We start from the raw sequence: 20,385 nt of genomic DNA, 5'->3' as shown, positions 1-20,385 counted from the left end.
TGACGAGTCACATTAGCAGAGGAAGCAGGAACGCTGTAGATAGATGGGATATTTTGCACTGGAGACAACATTACTCTTCCATTTACATAGAAAAGATTACTTCAAGGGGAAGGGAATGAGAGAGGAAAAGGGGCATGAGAAAACCCTGAGCATTTAGGCAAAAGGTTGTAAGAAAATCCCTGACTCGCCGCATTAAAGTGACATGAAGCTGTGGGTGTCTAATCCGCTGTGGGCTCTTCATTGGTTCGGCTCCCCTTCAAACTGGCTCAGATCCACACCCCAGAGCCTCCCGGAAGCCTTCATAACCCACTGTCATGCTGCTGACTGTACCCAGGGGTTTCCGTCAACTGTATGCAAATGTACGGCAAGGATAAGCGATGAAATACGTCCGTGAGGAGCTGGGCTTGAAAAATGTTTATTTTTTTTGTTTTTGTTTTTTCAGTTTTTGCTTTACATGAGTTCAAAGATGCCTGTCCAGTGTTTTGTTATTATACAGCGCACAGAATTACTGTGTTTTCCACTGCCCATTTAGACTCACAAACAGTGTTATCTGCTGTTTGCATAAAGCTGTTGGACCATAAATTATTTGTTGAAACCAGTGGAACTAATTAGCTGAATGTATTATATAAATATGATTGACGTGCTAACATATTTTGATGCATCTTATCGGCATCTGATTAGATGGAATAACAGAATTTAAGGTGATTAGCCGGATGACCAGATGACTGGTTGCAAATAACATTAAATTTAGCATTAGCATTTAACAGAGTATAAATGAAGTAAGGGGGAGGGGGAGGGGGAGTACAGACAAAATTAATTCAAAACATTGTTATTTATAACTGTGTGATTATGAGGTCCGAAACATACCTAGTTACATTTCTGGTAAAAATGGTTTGGTAATGGTTTATTTTTGTGATTTAGCACATTTATCATCAATGTGTTGCTGGGTGATGAGGCATGTTCCTTTGTGTGTGTGTGTGTGTGTGTGTGTGTTTGTGTGTGTGTGTGTGTGTGTGTGTGTGAGTGTGCGCGCGCGTTAGAAGGTGCGTGTTTGTGCATATGTGTGCATGTGCATGATTACCCTGGTTAAAAAAGACCATCGTTATAGTGATTAATGGTGCCTTCATTAAGCACAGCAAGATCATTTGCATACATTAGATAAATGTGCTGGAAGATCCTGGTGGCTCGGGTGTGTAAAGCTTCAAAAGCAGCGTCGCAATGTTTGACCTCAGTGATATCAAATGGAAACACAATTCTATGCCGACAGCAAAACATTGCAACATATATCAAAGGTTTAGTAAATTGTTTTATAAAACATAAAGTTATTTTATCTATGAAACACTCTGTTTTATAATATTACATTTCTGAATTAAGACACACAAGTTTATTTCCATTAAATGCACCACAGCATTAAATATTTTGATAAATGAATAAATAACTTAATGGTTTCATCCTCTAATACACTATACATCTTCAACAAGTTTACCATTACTTCCCCTGGCAACACTGTGTGTTCAGTTTATTTAGAGCATTTGTGTGTAGCATTTGCTACTCCTCTTGTGTGTCTGTGTGTGCATTTAAAAGAGCATTCAAAGAATTAAATTCTGAACCCATCAGAACCCAGGCACAATGAGGAGAGATCAGCATGCAATTAAGGAAATTTAGACAGATTTTCTTATGTTTCAAAATGAGTGTCTGCAGTATCAGCTTACAGTATTAGGATGACCAGGCAATCTCAGCCATGTCACCTTGCACAAAGTGGAAAAAATTTTTAAAAACGTGAGCACAAAACTGAATTGCAAATTATTCAGTATTTTAGTCACTGAGATCTAATTTTCAAAGCCCACATCTAAAAACCTGCAGTGCGCCGTGCTTCAGAGCTGAATGCTGTTAATTTGTAGAAAGCTCCACTGATTACCCACTGCAGGCAGCTGCCGTTCTCTATGTGACACTAGGCTTTGTTTGACAACTCCAATCTTTTCTGTTTCAACATTTAAAAAAAAAAGGGCGGTTGTATTTCAGACCTGCCTGAAGAGGTTCATCATCACCACAACAACAAATAGGCAAAGAAGGACAGAGAGGCTATATGGCACAGAAGTTGGCAAACGTGTGTAGCTACGGTATATTAGCAGCCAGGAGATAGTTAGAGGTCATCTCTATTTCATAACAATGATTAGCTCCTTCCATCTGCCGCTTGCTGCACTTCCCCTTTCCTTGATTGCAGTGTTCTCTATATCCAGGAAATTAGTTCATTTATGCTCTACAACCGTGCCGAACGATGCCACAGAGGGGAAAAGACGCTCAGAGTGAGAGAAACAGAGAGATGGAGATATGTGCAAAATACAGCATCGACAATAACAATCATGCCACAAGTACAATGGTGGTTGATTAATGCAGGAATGACAATAACAAATGTGGTTGTTATGTGTATTATATTCTACTAACATGAACCTCTTAAGGTATCTGCCGAAAAGATAAAACTATATTAAGGATTTGAAAAGCGTTTGTGAGGAAATAAGTGCAAACAAGAGAAGTCAAACAAGACATCCTTTATATCATTTTATCCTTCTCAACTGAAATTACAGCAGCACATATGAATGAGATGTGATGTAGTGCAGTGTTCAGTAAGGCGTTTTAGCTATAGGATAGTCATATAATCCCTATAGCATATATCAGACTGGGACGGGTATCGACCTTACCCTGTGATAGAGTTTACATGCAGCATCATATGGACACAGACTTTGCAGCTTTGTACGTTTGTGTACATCATTCATGTTTGCGCTTGATATGAGCACATGTGGTGTGTCAGTAACAGGGAACACAGAGAGGCTGGGAGACACTGCGAGGGGGGCCTGAAGGGTTCAGTTTTGTTGGAAGAGATGTGTGTGTGTGTGTGTGTGTGTGTGTGTATTTGCTGGCCACCAGTGCTGCAGGGAGGGCCTAGAGATCAGCAGCTGAGCCTGTGTCCCGCTGGGAGCCATCACTGCAGAATGGAGCAGGTGTCTGCAGGCTCATGCACAGACACACACACACACACTCACACACTGGAGCTAAGTGAACTCTCTCTCTCTCTTTCTCTCTCTCTCTACCTCGTTCTCCTCACTGCCTCGCTGTCTCCATCTCTCTATGAGGCTTTTTTTTTGTGCACACCCAACCTCATTTAGCATGTCCGGAGCATGCCATTTAGTGTGCATTTCATCACACATTACCATGTTTTTGATCATTACCTATTTTTCATACCCATCGACTCTGTAGGTGAGACAAAACAATGGCTGGAGATGTGGTTATAATCCATAAATAATAGTCTAAGAACAGAATAGCCTGCTGCAGCAACACGAGTGCCAACGCCCAACCAAAGGTCGCCTTTCTGTGTTCAGGTACTTTGACCTGTAATTAATGACCTGTATTTTCACCTTTATATAGGCAGTGGCAGGGCCCTGTGTGTCAGAAGAGAGTCTGTGCACTGCTGAATGTGTCTTGACATTCAAAACAAAACAGCAGTAACACACTGATTGTGTCACTTCAACAAACAAACACTGAGTAATTATTATAGAGGTGGGCAAAGAGCAAAACCCATAATCCAAATGTAAACAATACGGTCACCCCTACCACCAAAAACCAAAGCAAAAGAGTTCAACATCTATTACTCCCACACTGATTGGCAGGTCTTTTAATACACAGATTAACATAAATAAATAGAAGCTATTTAGGTTTTCTGATAATGATAAGGTTTGTAAACACACAATGTGACAGGCAGTTGTTTTTAATTATAATCGTTTAAGAAATAAACAAAATGCAGGTTTATTTAAAGTGAAACACTCCAATGATATATGTGGAAAAAAAAATCATATTTATGTGCTACTAAATACAGACAGAGGCCTTGGTGTAATAAAAAATGGCAAACACAATTGTGTACATAATTATCACAGTTTATGTAGTAGTGGATTATACATTCTATGAATTCTACTTTGGATTTACCCCAAGTCTGTGGCTACATTTGTACAGTTCAATAGGTTGAATAAACAAAATATCTCACTCCTTGCTGTTCATTTTTTTTTCTCTCTAATAATAATAAAAAAAATAGCAAGGCGGCTCTTTTGCTCGGTAGAGGAAAGCATTTAATTTCAGGGACAGTTTTGTTGCCTGTCTTGGACAATGTTTTCCCATCCAGTTGCAGTTATTTCATTTGGCTTAAAAGGATAAATAGAGAGAGAATAATGAAACAGACAAGACTGGAGAGAAAGTAGTATTCACATTTGGTGAGTTCTTCGCATTTTGTGATTTGCAAACACACATTAACACTGGGAATAATGCCTCAGCTACTTCTTGACAGTGAAGTGAAATTCAGAGGTTTTTAGCTAAATCTAATGTCATTTTAAGTCGACATAACATTCCCTGTAAAGAGCAGCCTGAGGTGTGTATTGGATTTATGGAATTAATTATAAAACTGACAGTGATCTCAAATCATTCTTTAGATATGTCAGCCTTATAAACTTTGACAAAAGATGGATTAGCCAGTGCAAGCCCTTTACTGACCTGTCTGCCTCTGTGATAATCTCACTCAAATGGCTTTGGCTCAGTCGTCTCCTTCTCAATAGACAGATTCATACTGCAAAAAAAATCTTCTAACATGAAATCGTTTTTTTTTGTTGTTTTTTTTCCAGAAATTACATTTATAGATTATGCCCTTTGTAGACCCCAATTTGAGATATTATATGGAACAGACACCTGCTTTGTAGGTAAGGACTCCTGACCAGACGATAACTGGCAGTCATTTTAAGAGCAGTCATGTGAGGAAATATGCCTTATTGTTGACAGCTCAGCTCCTGTTGATGCTGTGCTGACTAACGCTGCCGATACTTGAGTGATTGTCTGCGTCCGGGATCCTGGCATGTTGATGAACAACACTATTTTCTGTCCTCTCAAAATTGATAGTTTCAAAAAGCCAATGCGTTTTTATTGATTCACTAATTGCCGGGGATGAGGCAAAGTATCTGCTGTCACCATGAATAAATGATGTACGACTGATTTGAGCATTAGTGCCGAGGAGGAGTGACCATTCAAGTTACAGTAGCTAGCCGCTTGCTCCACTGGGAGGTGTCTAGTAGTCGGGGCCTATGTATACTGTATGTACAGGAAAAATATATAGTTTTTCTTAAATGATTAACTTAAGTAAGACAGCTGTACATGAAGAGAAAGAAAAATACTAGTTATTTTGTGGAGGCTAAGAGTAAGTGGTTCCTCTACACAACCCTGGGACAAGCCACAATGGCATCATCATTATCTGCTAACCCTTTACTCCCTTTAATAATAAATGTATTCTAACAGCAGGATTCAGGTGTAAACGGTTTCCCACTGAGTCTGTCTTGAGGTGTGTATTAGTGACTGTAAAGTGAGCTAATTTACAGGAATACAGACATAATTTGTAAAGAACTTCTGTAGGAGAAATATTATCATTTATCTCTTCGTATTATTACCTTTATCTGTCTTGTCTTGGCTTAATTTAATGTAACATTATAAATAGTGCCTTTACTCCGAACATGACTTGTAGCTTTTGTACACAATAGCTTGGTATTTTTTCATAGTCGGAAATTATTGAAGAATTTTCTTCAGTTAGTTAAATATTTCAACAGAATAATTGAAACATGTCTCCAAGCATGTAACATTTCAAGTCAAACCCGGCAGAGTTTTTCTTGTTGTGCATTGCCCACTTGCCTTTCTTCAAGCATGAGAAAGGGTGGTTAAGCATGAAGTGACATTTGGAGAGCTGGATTTGTGCAGCCAGGGCATGTTTTAGTGCACAGTACCGGAGGCCAGCCCTGTGAGGGACTGTGGATACATCTCGTTTCTAAAAGGTTATTCCTTATCAAAAGCCATTTATGGAGATCTGATGGTGTGAGGTTTTTGATGATGTTTTAAACATCATTATAGATGGCAGGTGGTGTTTTTCCACCTGAGGTGTGAGTAGGAGATTCTGTAAAAGAAGAAAACATGACTCATTTCTGTAGGGAGATATATCACTGCAGAAAGGACTAAAATAATAATAGTGGAAATAAAAAGGTCTCAAAGTGAGCAGCAGTCTAAAGAATCTCAAGTGAGAAGCTCTGTGTGCTTTGTACTACTGTGCTATGTGTGTGTCTGTGTAAGTGTAGGGGGGGGGGGGGGGGGGGGGGGGGGGGGGGGGGGGGTTGTGATTAAAGTCTCCACCAGATGGACCACAGCAGTCGCCCTGTGAGCATGGATGTACCCCGACCGGGATCAAACGCAAATCGGGCTGCCGTCCCCCACAGCCCCAAAGCCCACTACTATACCCCGTGATCCACTGACCCACCACACTGCAGAATGGCCACCACTTCATTTTAGTCATCCAGTTTAGACTAGAACTAACAGTAAATAAAACGTGCCCATCTTTGAGGGAAATTCCAAATATAACAATTAGATGCCATTACACTGACAATGCATCAATGACAATTAACAGCAAGACTAAACTTCATGATCGATGTGTGAGCTGCTGGGCTGCTGAAGTTGAATGTCACCCCAAGCTGTGGACCACTCTGTTGTCCAAATGGACACTAATCCACCAGAGTCCTGTTGAGAATACACTCTCAGTGCCAGAACACATGCCAGACTCAACAGCCAATGCATAGCTAAGCCTCTCTGGGCACCTCCACAAACCTTCTCTCATTTGTGTTAGGCTACAGCCTCAAAGACCCATCATTATCTCTCCCATAAAAATCTTTTTTTTAAGCATAAAAGTGTTTGCTTAATAGAAAAGAGGGGAGTAAGACAATGTGTTCTGGTTTACACCTTAAATTTCTTAATATTAACGTGTGAATGTAGTGCTTTCTTGAATGTTTTCTGTTGTTTTCACTAGACAAATCACTAATTAATCAAAACAGGAAAAGCAGTTACCGAAGCATTATTTTGAATTAAATCTACAAAAGAGGGGTGCGCTTCTGCAGACTTTACACAGCGATTGAACAAGCATTCGCTCCACAGATAGAGACAGAGCGTTCAGCCTGAGCTTTCAAACAGCCCTCTGTCACATCTCTGCAGTCTGCAAAGCTCCAGCGATACCAAACAGCTTTGAGTTAAAGTGGAAGAAAGTGGCTGTGACAAATGCAGCGCAGCCTTGTTCTGGGATCAGCATGAAGAATTCATTTCTGATCTGAGGAGTTTCTACCAGGGAGAGTGACACAGGCAGGGGTTAAGCTGACTGTGTATCATGCCCACTGACACAGAGGGAAGAGGGTGTAGGAGGAAAGCTTCAACTAGATTAGTTAAATTTTACCAAAATACTTATCTAATGTAGTGTATATTTAAGTAACACATGACATTTAGGGTATCCACTTCCTTAAGTGCCTCCACGAATTCACATAGTCGTAGACTGGCAGGGCCAAATTAGATTCAGTTGTTAGCTTTTCCGAGAAAGATTTTCTAAAGCAAAATGTCAATTTTATATTCAATCAACTCCAGGAACACTGAATGAGTTGTAACTCATTAATTAACGTTGCATTGTCAGCGATGATCTCCACGTTTTTATCCCTTTTGTTAGTTTGTCAGCAGGATGTCTCAAAACTGAATGAATGATTGAATATCCATGGCTTTGGAATAATGAACAAATTATTAGATTTTGTTGCCTAAATTTAGGATTTGGGGCTTTAGATAATTAGTATCTTTAACAATAACTGTGAAAAGACAGATATTTTAATACAAATCCAATAGGCATATGTTTAAGCTCAGTATATGATTTGAGGAATTTATTTTGAGGATCAAATATGAGAGATATGCTTGTTGAAGGGAATGGTTTGTGCTCTCTAAATGCCTTCAAGGGTTCCAGAGTCCAGGTGAACTGGGATTTTCTTTCAGTGTACACAGACCTTTATTCTCATCTGCACCCATTTAGTATTTCAGTGACTGGCTGTGAACTGTCATCCCAAGATAATTTAACATCATTTGCTCTCAGTGGTTTAAATAAATTGCTGTTGTTGCGATCCTCCTCCTCTAGCAGCTTTTCTGGCAGAACTACTCCTAACTGCTCCCCTCTATTACTAAATTGTCAGAGCACCATGGCATAGAGTGCCCTGCTTTTGAAGACAAAGAGGTGATTTGATTGAACGTACAACAGCAATGCAGGTGCGCTGTGCGCCTCTGACCATGAAATTACCAAAAATCATTATCCACACCGTGCTGCGCCATTGATTCATGAAAATAAAGCCCCTGGTCTTAACACTGACAGCAAACAACAAAAGTCAACTGAATCCAAACTGCCCATTGTATACAGCCGCATTGTGTTAATAGCTGTCTGTTGTCTGGAATTCAGTGATGCTGAGTTTGTTGCTGGGCAGGGAGACAGGAAAGTTGAAGGCTGTGATTCTCATTTGTTGATTGTTACCGGCAGAGGGTGGACACCTGCCAGGAAAGAGACGATCATCAGTCTGAGTAGCACAGCAAGATGCTACTACTGCCAGAACTTCAATAGAGCAACTAAATCTATCCTTCAAGGGCAAATCATAAAAAGCCTAAGTAAGCCGCAGCATATTGAGGAGTGTGTTCTGGGCTATTAAATGTATTAGGCTGTTTTACTGCATAGACTGCTGTGATATTTTGAATTGAAATCAACCGGGCCCGATAAATATTGCGTTGTTCTCCGTAGCTCTGTTAAAATACTGTTTTCATCGTCAATTACAGTGTTGTTGAACAGGCATGTTTTCTGTTGTATGACTTGGTTGCATTATTTTGCTCTGAACCTGACTAGCAATTGTGAAGATAAGTTTTGCTGCAAAACAGACGTTTTCCTTCTCTTGTTAATAATCAAGGTATTTTCTTCCAGCACTTTGAGGCAACACCTCTGCTGGCATCTTTGCTTCTCCTCTAAATAGAAGTCTTATTATACAGAGTGAAACATAAGGCAGGTGTTGAAACACTGCGTCTGACAGTTAACAAGACTCACACCGAGAGCACCCACAATTATCACTGTCTGCACACTGCATATTCAAACCTGCTATGCTGTGTGTGCTATTCTTTGCCTGCTCTTTCACACTTGTAATCAGGATACTATGTGTTGGCTGCTTCCAGAGTATATTGTGCTTGTGCAGTTGCAAGCCACCAGGATATTGAAACCTGGAGATTCAACAAAAACTACTTTTTTTCATTTAGGGCGTGGCAGAGATATAACAAGTTGGTCTAAGAGAACTGGAATGAGTCATGAGATATATATATATATATATATATATATATATATATATATATATATACATAAATAAGAGAGTAATAATAAGAGAGTAAGAGAGACAACACCAGCCTGCAGTTAATCCATTAAGGTCTGTGGCTAGGAGGCGTTTGGGGTGGAGAAGCAGGGCAGGAGGAGTTCATGACAATTAGCCAGCTCTCTGCTTTCCGAATTAGCAGACTGGAGCACACTTCTGGGTTCCCGCCCTTAAAGCTCCAGTTCCACAGAAGTCACAGTGTCAGACTGACACACTTCATAAACCAAAATTTTGTGTTTTGTGTGGATTCAGTTGTGCATGACTCTGTGTGTGTTTATGGATGTGAGCCAGAGCCAATCAGTGAGATGGGGTTTCACATTGCTGACAGTGTGGCGGGCCCTCCTGGGTTGAAGCCACAAAAGCTTTTTAACTTTCAAAACTTTGTGAGAGGAGAGAAATATCATTTACCTCCTCAAAAACTATTTAGCATCAGTCATCATTTAAAAGGCCAAATAATGCATCCAATCAATGCTATGTGCTTTTTCGCAAAGCCTGACAAAACAGGAACGTCATTAAGAAAGAGTAGTCTTTTTTTCTTTTTTTGTCATTACCTTTAATTACTTCTTTGACATTTTTACAATGATTCAGTGCTGTATTGCATTTTATTCACAGACAGCCAAATCCACAAGATACACTACAATATCTCTAACATTCAGACTGTAAAGTATTTCAGCATGGATGCCCTTGATAGAATAGCTCCACCACTCCCTCCATCTGCCCATACACAATATTATAATGCGCAATGTGTACCTTTAACTAGGACATAGCAGCAACATGGTTTCGTCTTTGGTATGGGTCTGTATATCATAACTACACACACGCACGCAAACACACACACTCCATAACACCACGCACTGCAATGAGCAGATTGTGTTTATAGCTAATTTACTGAGTAGTGGCAGTCACTTTCATTGCTTTATAAAACCATGGTCCTGTAGAGCAATTTAGTGAAATGACACGCCGAGCAAGTCAACTGTGAGAGACTATTTTCGCTTTCAAATCATATTCCCATTTAGAGAAAAGGTTGTTTGGATCCTATTACGGAGGGAGAAAACAACCTCAAAACACTGCCCTTTATGAAATAAGAAAATGATCACCCTCTATTTGCACCCAGTATTTTACTTCCTCAACACATTAAAAGTTAAAAGTTGACTGCATACAAAGACAAAAAACAGAGATGTGATTTGTGATTCAGTCATCGTCATGGATCTGAGTTTCCATTCTTTACAGTAGGGAATTGAAAAGCAACAATAAAAACACGGTTGGGAGGAGAATCTTAGAGGCAGTGACGTGGAGAATGTTTTTTCCCATCCAACTCAAAGCCTTTATTAAATTCAAAGGTCAGAGCATAAGGATAAAAGATAGACAGAAAACTGAGGGTTTGTTGCCTACTGTACAATTCAGCTGCAAATTTTGCTTCTTTCGGCTCTTTGGCAGAAGAGATACAGAGGCACATAAAGGAAAATAGACAAAGATGCACTTCTATTTTAATCCACTTTCTTTGTGTTACATTCTACTTTACTCTCCCTCACTTTTGTTATATACAGTTTGATCGGTACAAATCCCCAGACTGCGAGTGCCAGCATATTCTGTTCTATTGGAAACAATAGCCACCCATTTCAGCCTTTCTTCCCGTGTGTGTGTGTGTGTGTGTGTGTGTGTGTGTGTGTGTGTGTGTGTGTGTGTGTGTGTGTGTGCACCTCAGTACTGCTCAGGCTTAATTGAAGGAGTAGTGAGGATTCTCGTTAGTATTCAGCCACGTGGTTCCGCTAGGCTAGCTAGCTAGCTGTATCAACCAGACAGGTGGAGAGGTCAGGGGTGCAGTGGAGAGACTGGGGAGCTTTAGTTTACTGCTACCTTTTTGCACGCCAGAACTGGCCCTTTTATTCCTAACACTTTGTCTTCTTCCTGCTTTTCCTCTTTCCCTGTGGTATTATTTTCCATGGTTTCATTTGGGAGCTGATTAGTGTAACTACTTGAGTCTGTGATTGAAATTTACAGTTCAATAAACATACTGTAAATGTAAGTGTAGGTAGGTAGGCTGTATGCTGTGCATGTTGTATGGTCATATCATACACTTTTCACATGTGGGTTTACAGTGGACTGTGTACCCAGCCAAACCTTTAAAGTATTCAGTATTCATACTGGATCTGATTTGCATTGGATGGTTTCCTGGAGACCTGAATGTCAGTTTGGCTTCCACATGACTATAAATATTTTCAAAAACATTTTAGTGCCACATTATCATCACTTGCAAGTGGACTATCTGGGGGAAAAACGTGTGACCCTGTATCAGGACAGGTCTTGAGGTGGTTGGAACAAAGAAATCTCTTTGAGCTTAATGGCAGCCCACTAGATACATTAGCTCTGCCAGGCCTCACACAGCTGAATGCTAATTGAAACAAACCAGCATGCGAATAAGAGTTGACTTGCCTCTAATTGCTGTGTTGAGAACAAAGGAAACGGTATGATCATGTGACGGGAAACTGGTGGTGTTTTGATTCCAGATATTACCAGCGTAACAGCATTTGTTAAAAAGTCAGTTACATGAGTCTACATGTTTATATCTTCAGCAGAAGGAGCATTTGTGAGACATTTATCGTGTGTATATATTTTGTGTGTGTGTCCGTGCACATGAATATGCTTATGTGCACGGTGTATGGTGTATGGTGTGGGCCAACATGCGTATGTATAAATGTATAGGTGTGAAGATAAAGCTGAGTACTCCTGCCTGCCAGGTAATGGTGTTAAAGGAAGCAAGAGCTCCCTCTTCTTGTCTGCCAGAGATAGGGGCCAGCTGGACAAAATCAACCTGAGGCAGGTTTGCTGCTGGGCATTGAGAATTAGCTCTTTATAAATATGCATGATTTATAAACTGTGTTTAGGATTAAAATATAATAATACATACCTTATGTAAATCCTTATTTGATAGTATTTAGATCAAATAGTCATTTTATAATCCTCAAAACAATAGACCGTTTTGTGCACTGCTACTTATATGGTGTATAGGCTACTAGACTACAGTTAGAAAAAATATTTCAAGGTTAAAGCTTTAAAAATAACATTTTTGGTTAGTCTGAAATGATCCCCTTACATGCACCGACCCTTGTGGAGGAGAGAGGGGAACTCTTGTTTTTTTTTAGCATAGGAAGATCCACATATGGCATAACACCAGGGAGTATACACTCAAACACTGCAGCAGCAATGCAGATAACCTGCTTTCCTATACGGTTACAAAGGTTACTTGCGCGAGTTAAAGCGTACACAGCATGTATGCATAATTATTAACCGACAGGATAATTATGTGTAGTCACGAAGAGAAAGTCACCTTAACTGCTTTAGCATCTACCTTTTAGTATGATGCTTCCTTACTCCCTACGCCGTGAACCACACGGGCCTGCCTCCTCCACTCGCACCCGCGAGCGAGCGCACCGCCCCGTCGGCGCCTCCCGAACCAATGGGAAACCGCGCGCGAGGTGACTGGACATTCCATAAATGGCTTTTGGGGGGTGGAAAGGTAGAGGAGTGTCTTCTCTGACTCTTTTCACTTTAAGTGGATTCTCTTTTCTGGCCGCGTTGTTTTGTTTTAGTTTTTCTAAACTGCGCGATAGTGTGTGTTTCCTCTTGCATGACAGGGCTGCACGCACACTCTCTCACTACACCAGCACGTCGGTTCATTCATCCTCTCCAACACGCGGCTGCTACTCCATCCGATTGTCCTCGCTGACTTCGCCGGCTTCTATAGTCCGTAAAACCCCGTAAAAGCTTGACACGAGAATGGTCATGGTGAGTAAATATTGTTGAGTGCAGGTTTTCTTTCGTACCAGTTTGTCCATTCATCGTGCCTTCATTCTGCAACCAGCAGGGCTTTATTTTAATGTAACCATATAGGGTACCGCAGCAGGCAGACAGGTAGCGCCGCACTGATTTATTTAAGCATGCATTGACAGCCTCTGTTACGCCTTCCTTTTTTGATTTAGCCTACTACAGATAAATTAGACTATTTAAAGAGTTAACTGTATCGCATATAGGCTACATCTGTATGGACAGGTGTGTGCCCCAGCATTTGTGTGCGTGTCCGTTCCGATTATTCTGACAAATTATGAGTCATCAACATAGCAGACAATTTAATTTAATACAATTTGTAGTAGTATTTGTAGTACTATTTAGAGAGAGAGGTCTGATCCAAAATTCCTGAAATAGCTCAATCATTATTTTGTAAGACAAATCTGTAATCAGTACCTACTATAGGTAGGCTACGTGTCAAAGTGTGTGTGTCTTTTGTGAATAACGGAAAGAGACAGGGTGTATCAAAGAATGAGATAGTCTGTATACACAGCCAATGTACAGGGGATTTTAAAATGCACCCAGTAATAGCTAATTTATATACACAGTGCTGCGCAGGCATCCTATTACCATAGTGCCGGAGGCTGCAATCACTCTCCTAGAGCTCTGCTCCGCACTGCTCTGCCCGGATCACTCAAGCACAGACCTCAGCAGCGATTGATTGCTTTGCTGGGATTCAGAAAGCCTTTTCTCTGCCAAACCAGGCTGAGGCTGGCGTGTGCCGACTAGGGCTCAGAGCCAGCCAGAGAGCGAAGGTGTTAACACTGAGGGAGGGGTAGGTGAGGCCAAGGACTGACAGGCAAGCCAAGAAGCCAATCACAGACTCTGCAAGAGAGGCGGTGGGGTGGGGGGAGTGGGCGGGCTCTGAACTTCCAGCTGAGCAGGGACTGGGCGGGTGGCGGTGGGAGGGAGGGAAGCTTGCTGCAGCCCAGCACTCTCTCATCCACGCTCACCATTCTCCTCTCAGCATCTGTGGAAGAAGGCGATGCTTGCTCCGTACGCCCTCTAGTATGCTGCTCTCTGCTCGCCGCTAAGACTCAGGTAGAAACAGCGAAGAGAGACAGAGTGAGAAGGAGAGAGAAAAATCAGGAGACTAAGACAGGAAGAGAGTAAGAGAGAGTAGGGGATTTTCTTTGCTTAGGCGTTGCTGTGGCTGTTGTGTGAGGAGAGAGAGAGAGAGCTGAGACAACGGCGGGCATCTCCCAAATGGAGTGGAATGGGTTTAAGATGGTAAGGAAGAAGGCTAAAGGCAGCCTGCCACTATACTCCACGGTACATTGTTAACCATTATTTCATTTTGGGCAGAACAGTGGCTGGAGCAGGTTGTAGTTGCAGATATACTATCACCCATGTATTATACTATTTTAGCACAGGCAATGCAGTGATACTATTGAACTATTTGCTGTGCAGAATGTGAAGTTCCTTCTTGCAGGGAGGAAGGATACAGGAGGGGGTTAGACTGGTGAGGTGTGTGGCCAGGTTGAGAAACAGAGGGAGAAAGATGGAAGGACGGAGCAAGATATCATGCTAATAGGAGGGGTGTGGAGGAAGGAGTAGAGGTAAGGAAAGATGGGGAGAGAAACAGTAGGAGGGAAGGGTTAAATCGGGGAACAGCACCCATTTTATGATGAAATCAAAGCTGTAGGTGTCCCCCCCATTTCCTGCCTTTGCACCACTCTGAAATATTTACCTGCGTATAGTACTGCAGAGGAGATGGAAAGCACATTGCTGATGCTGAATTTACTGTAAGATGTTAGGGAAACTGCACTATTGTGGATTTTATAATCATGTATGCAAATTAGTCCCAGTTAATTATGTGAGTGGACATGTTATCCGTCATGCTGCTTGTGTACACAGTGTGAGTTTGTGTTGTCCATGTGTTGTGCCAGAGCTGGAGAAAGATGGAGTAGGTGTGTTGGCATTAACACGCATGCCTAGATTACAATAGACTGTAATACTGTGCATTCTCTAAGTTGCAAGCCCATTGCTCATATGAGTGTGTGTGACTATGCCAATGTTTTCCCAATTATTTGTTTGGCTCTGTGAATGGGTGTCGGCATGAGAGACATCATAATAAGCGAACCAAGTCATCTGCTTTGCTCAGCTTCCTGAGACTCACTTTAACTTTTCATCTGTTTATCCATTCATCCATCACACCTAAGCAACGGAAGGAGAGGTTGGCTAACAAAACTAGCGGCCATATTTTTTCCTCCCATCGTTTTCCACCTGTCATATAAGACACAGTTTTATTTCATTACCAGTACTGCGTCACCATTTTGACTACAGAGTCAGTACCATTATTTTATATTCTCAGTGCATCCATCTGTCTTCGTAACTCACATATATATTTGCATGAAGAAGAGTGGAAGTATTATTCATTTGTCGGCAAGTAAATGTTTGATTGTTTGCGTGTTGGCTTCTTTCCATTGGATGCACTCAAAATGCTAATTGAAACAAAGACGACTCCCCTGTTTGGTGACTAGGCTAGTGACGCAAGCTGGCATGCTGTCTCCCTGGACACTCACGGCTACTCACGGCAGCCTAGTGTATGTGCATAGATTGAGAGGCCCACCTGGGACACATGACTGACGATGTGAGAAGACAGGCATGAACGCATAGAAAAAGTGTACATTGTTTATATTATATACATATAAAGATAGGGCTAGTATCATTAGGTACAGAGGCTGACAGAAATGGACAATGAAAGGAGAACGAAAAGGAACAGTGAGAGAGGGAGTGAAAAAGTCGAATGTTCGTCAGTATTGAAAGTATTAGATTTGAGTGCGCACCATGAACCCTCCTGATGGGAACCAGTGGGGGACATGGGCTAGAGACAGGCCATCATTTCAAGCACACACACACACACACTCACGACCATACAGTGCCTCTATTACCCTCAGGCAGAACACCATGAGCTCCAAGGTTACACATCAATGCTAATAGGGAGGGGTGTGTGAGGAATTTATTATCTACAGTGCACCGACTGAGTATGTGCTTAGTGATTTAAATGTAGCTGAAGATCAGAGAAATATAAGATAAGAACAGGTGCTTGGAACAATGAAGGTGATTCACAGACATCAAATAAGAAATGATAGATGATGAGGTGGCAAATAAAAATGAAAGTAAAAGTTACAGGACCATAAAGAAGCATCACTTCATCAATTAACATCACTTCATCAATTAAATGGCCAGATAGACTGTTCTGTGTTTTGTATGTCTGTGTTATCAGTTCTGTGTGTTTGTGTGTGTGTGAGTGAGTGCGTATATCTGAGGGGAGACTGACGTGTGTCTAGATGCAGAGTGACATGGTTAACAAGAGCCTGATTAAACACAAAGCAAATAGATAGAGTGTGTGTGTGTGTGTGTGTGTGTGTGTGAGAGAGAGAGAGCGAGAGAGAAAGAGAAGGAGAAGTGGTTCAGACATAGGAACAATTGCCTCCTAATCTTCTTTCCTGCGTTCCTATGCTTGAACGTTAACTTTCTAGGGCTTCCTGCAGGTTGGTGTGTCACATCATATATGAAGATAAACAGACCTTTAATTGTTTTGCATGTAGAAGTATCAGACTACTCTTACTGTTAGCATGATAGAGAAGCTTAACTTGGCTAGCGCTACATAAACAGATTTTTTATGTTTTTGATTAGCCACAGTCAATATCAAAACATAAAAACTGTAAAAATAAATAAATAAATAAATAAAAAGTACCATAATTAGTACTGAAGCTGAAACTGTTCCTTTCCTTCTCATTTCATACTTACTCTTATAGTATAACATTTAGCTGCTGTGAAATAAATTGCTCAAACAACTAGACCATCCCATGACCATTTGAGACCTCTTGTGATAAACTAGCAGCTAACAAACTGAGACAGACCAGTGCTCTGTTGAGATGTTCATCACAGAATAAAAAAAACTAAGCACCCTGTATTTACTGCCTTTAAGCTGTTCTCGTGGGCTCAGTGTGTTTATTTGCTTGTAGAAAGAGTTTTCAAAATGGTGTATGGCTAATTAAAAAGTAGTTTGTGATTGTTTAACTGAGCAGCAGAAAAACATACATTTTGGTGGAAGTGAATAATGCATGTTGTGAGTTGGACTTGGCTGGTTGTGCATTGTTTCTCAGCACATAGTATCAGTATCAGTCTTATATTTGCTTTCATAAAATAGACTTTTTAGAGGCACAAGAGGTAAACACTCGTTATGTAGAGGTCCTGTAGCATTGTTATGCTTTGTGTTTCGTGTGCATAGTCATGGCTGTGCTGCTGTTAATGTTTTCCCATTCAGAGTGCAACGCTGCAGTTGAAATGTCAAATGGTTTGTCAAAATTTGTGTTCATGTATACATAATATAGTTCATGTGTGTAGTTGTTCATTAATATGCAGTAAATGGCCTGTTTGTGTGTGTGTGTGTGTGTGTGTCTCTCTCTCAGGTGTTGGCTACTGTACATGTCTCTGCTCTAGCTTTAGGTAAATGGCATTCCCAGTCAGGCTTGTACAAAAGGATCCGCTGAGGCTGAGACAAAACTAGTCAGTCAGCTGTAATTACACGTTAACTTCATTAACTTTGACCCCAGATCGTAATGATGTTTAGAGTGGTTTGAATTTCCCTTGAATGGCACCAGGTTCTCCCTCGAAGCACAGTTACGTACTGTATAAGGGAAGGTCTGATCCACAATAATACACTATTTAAACTAGTTTATTAATTTATGCTTTGATTAAACAACTGTTACAACTGCAAAAGTCCATTAGTAATACTGTTTTAAGAAAAATAAGTGAATTATTCTCATGCAAAATACTGTCTGTATATACGCCATGATACTAATATGATGACCAATCATTAATAGATGTGGTCGACTGGTGGTTAAAAATATAGCTGCTGCTACAAAGTAAAGATTTGATTTGTGTGTGACATGACACTACTACGATACATAGTTGAAGTAGAGGTTTGCCATTGTTTTGGCATATTTTGTGTGTTTGTACAATTTGCAGTCTATCAGTATTTTAGTGGTACAGTCTCTGTATAAATATCTCAAAAATATTTTATTGTCTTTAAAAGTCTTTTGCGCATTCCTTTAAACAAAAGCTGGATGGAAGCAGTTAATGAGCCAAAAGCCTGTTTGAATAAGAAGCTGCTGTAACAATCTCTGTCCCAATTAGCACGCTTTGGTTTTTAAATATTCCTTTTGTGTGAAGCCTAAACACACATGAAGACTCGCAAAATGGTCACGTTGAAAATTTAATAGGCTTCCACAGCGATTTCCTTCATTTATTTAAAATGTTTTTCCCTCTCTTTTTAAAAAGCTAGAAATCTGAGAGGCATGGCAAGGCATTCTGCTGTGAGGGGAGCAGCATTCACAAATACTAGACCTAATTCCTTTGGCAGCAGCTCAAACTGCTACAGACAGACACATAATCAGCTGGGGAGTGTTACCGCCTCAGCCCACTAGCAAACACAGGACCGAGCCCTTGTTGTGCATCGCTGCTTTTCAGAATAAATATCCCGATGGAAAATACAGTGGGAGGAAAGAGGTATTCATGTGTATATAGCTCTTTGTTCAGTCAAAGATACAGAAGGAGAGAAGAACACTGGCTTTCTTAGCTACTTTACGGCTCATTCTTTCTCGATCCTCTCTCTCCCACATCTTCTCACTCTCTGTCTCTCTCCCTTCCTCCCTCCCCCTCTTTCTCTCATCCTCCACTGTACCCTGTGTGTTTTGGTATTCATACAGATGTTTGGATTTGAGTGGCAGTTTCTCCTGAGACTGTGCACAAGCGGCTGACTCGTCTCATCTGCATTTTGCATCCCAGGAAAAAAGGGAACAGAAAGCTGTGGAAAGCATCAGCAGGCAGACAGGCTGTGTGTGAGTGTGTGCGCGTGTGTGTGTGTTTTAGAGAGAGAGAGCGAGAGAGAGAGAGAGCCTGGTTGTGTGTGAACGTTGCCTGTTGTTTGGCTTTGGCAGCTTAACTGGCCCCAGCACTGTTGCTGTGTGATGTTTAAAGGACGTTTCAAGGTCATCGTTTCGACAGGCCTCATCGCCTCTGACATATTAAACATTTATATATTTTTGTAGCCCGATGAATTATAGATTGAACATGCAACTGAACATGCTACAAAATGGCACCATTGTGGTTGGTAATAGACACATTAGGGGCTGAAAACACAGCATACCCCACGACGGCATCTAGCCTGTCCTTATCTCATCAATAGCAACACTAACGGGACAAAAAAGGCTGCCCTATGTAGTGCACCAAGACACTGGCAAAATCCACAGCAGCAGGAGAGAGGATCTGGAAGGTTCCATCTTCAAGTCAATTGTAGGCAGTGACTCACAAAGATCGGGGACACTGGACATAAAGATCATAATGCTTGAGATGAGAGACTTCATATATAGGGAAAAGCCATGTCCTCATGAATTATTAGAGTATATGCAGTCTTGTCAATCAGAGGTTTGCATTGCCTTTTTAATGTAGCACATGCGAGACCAGACCACAGGTAATAAGAGAGTAATTGTGATCATAGAAGTGTTACTCCAAACAGGAATATGGATTCTCACAGTCAGTGCATATTCCCCTTCCAATCAACAGGAATGCTGTCCTTCCTACACACTATAACTAGATGGAAATGGAGGGAATGTGATATCTGACGCTTATCGGGACTGATCAGCGTCAGCAGCAGGCACGAACAGCACCTGTCAAGTTGTTATTGGGAGGTAGAGAGAGAAACGTCAGAAGGGAGGGAGAAAATGGGAACAGTAAAGAGATTGATGTGTGCTATCTCACGGCTGCATGGCTCTCCGGCACATGCTGTCAGACTAAAACGGCGTTGCAGAATTTTCTATGGCAATCAGCCACTGCCTTCTATATGTTGCCTCCTTGGCACATACACACATTGTATATGAGCAAAGATAGGCTCCTGTGGGCATTTTCAATTACTCTGCAATGTACGGCAGTAGGGGGGGGATTAATCTGCTCGTTTGAATGCACGCCACACTTAATGGTGAAGCTGGTGTGCCGCGGGCCTCTTCTGTTAGCTGCACTGGTACACATACAGCTTCTTTTCCTGCTGCAGTAGAAGCCATTTCCAAATTGCACCACTCTCACATCAAGTTACACTGAGATTAGATTTTCACAAAAGACGGTCTCACTATAAATTCTCAAGTCAAACTCCAAATTGATTGTGTAATGACTAGTACAAAGCAACTTTAAAGCGAAGAAAAGTGATGGAAATACGCAGCATATTCACAATATATGTCACAATATGTTTTACATGGTGATTAAT

At 41.1% G+C, this 20,385-nt stretch overlaps 1 protein-coding gene across 6 annotated transcripts in view; it reads left to right on the top strand.

Annotated features, from left to right (window-relative positions):
• elavl4 (ELAV like neuron-specific RNA binding protein 4) overlaps positions 1-20,385 on the top strand; it is a 78,115-nt gene that overhangs the window by 7,715 nt on the left and 50,015 nt on the right. The gene's annotated exons all lie outside the window — the stretch shown is intronic.

Source organism: Micropterus dolomieu, linkage group LG05, assembly GCF_021292245.1.
Source record: "Micropterus dolomieu isolate WLL.071019.BEF.003 ecotype Adirondacks linkage group LG05, ASM2129224v1, whole genome shotgun sequence".
NCBI lineage: Eukaryota > Metazoa > Chordata > Actinopteri > Centrarchiformes > Centrarchidae > Micropterus > Micropterus dolomieu.
Note: the sequence above shows the minus strand (reverse complement) of the source record. Positions and strands in the feature narration are given on the sequence as shown.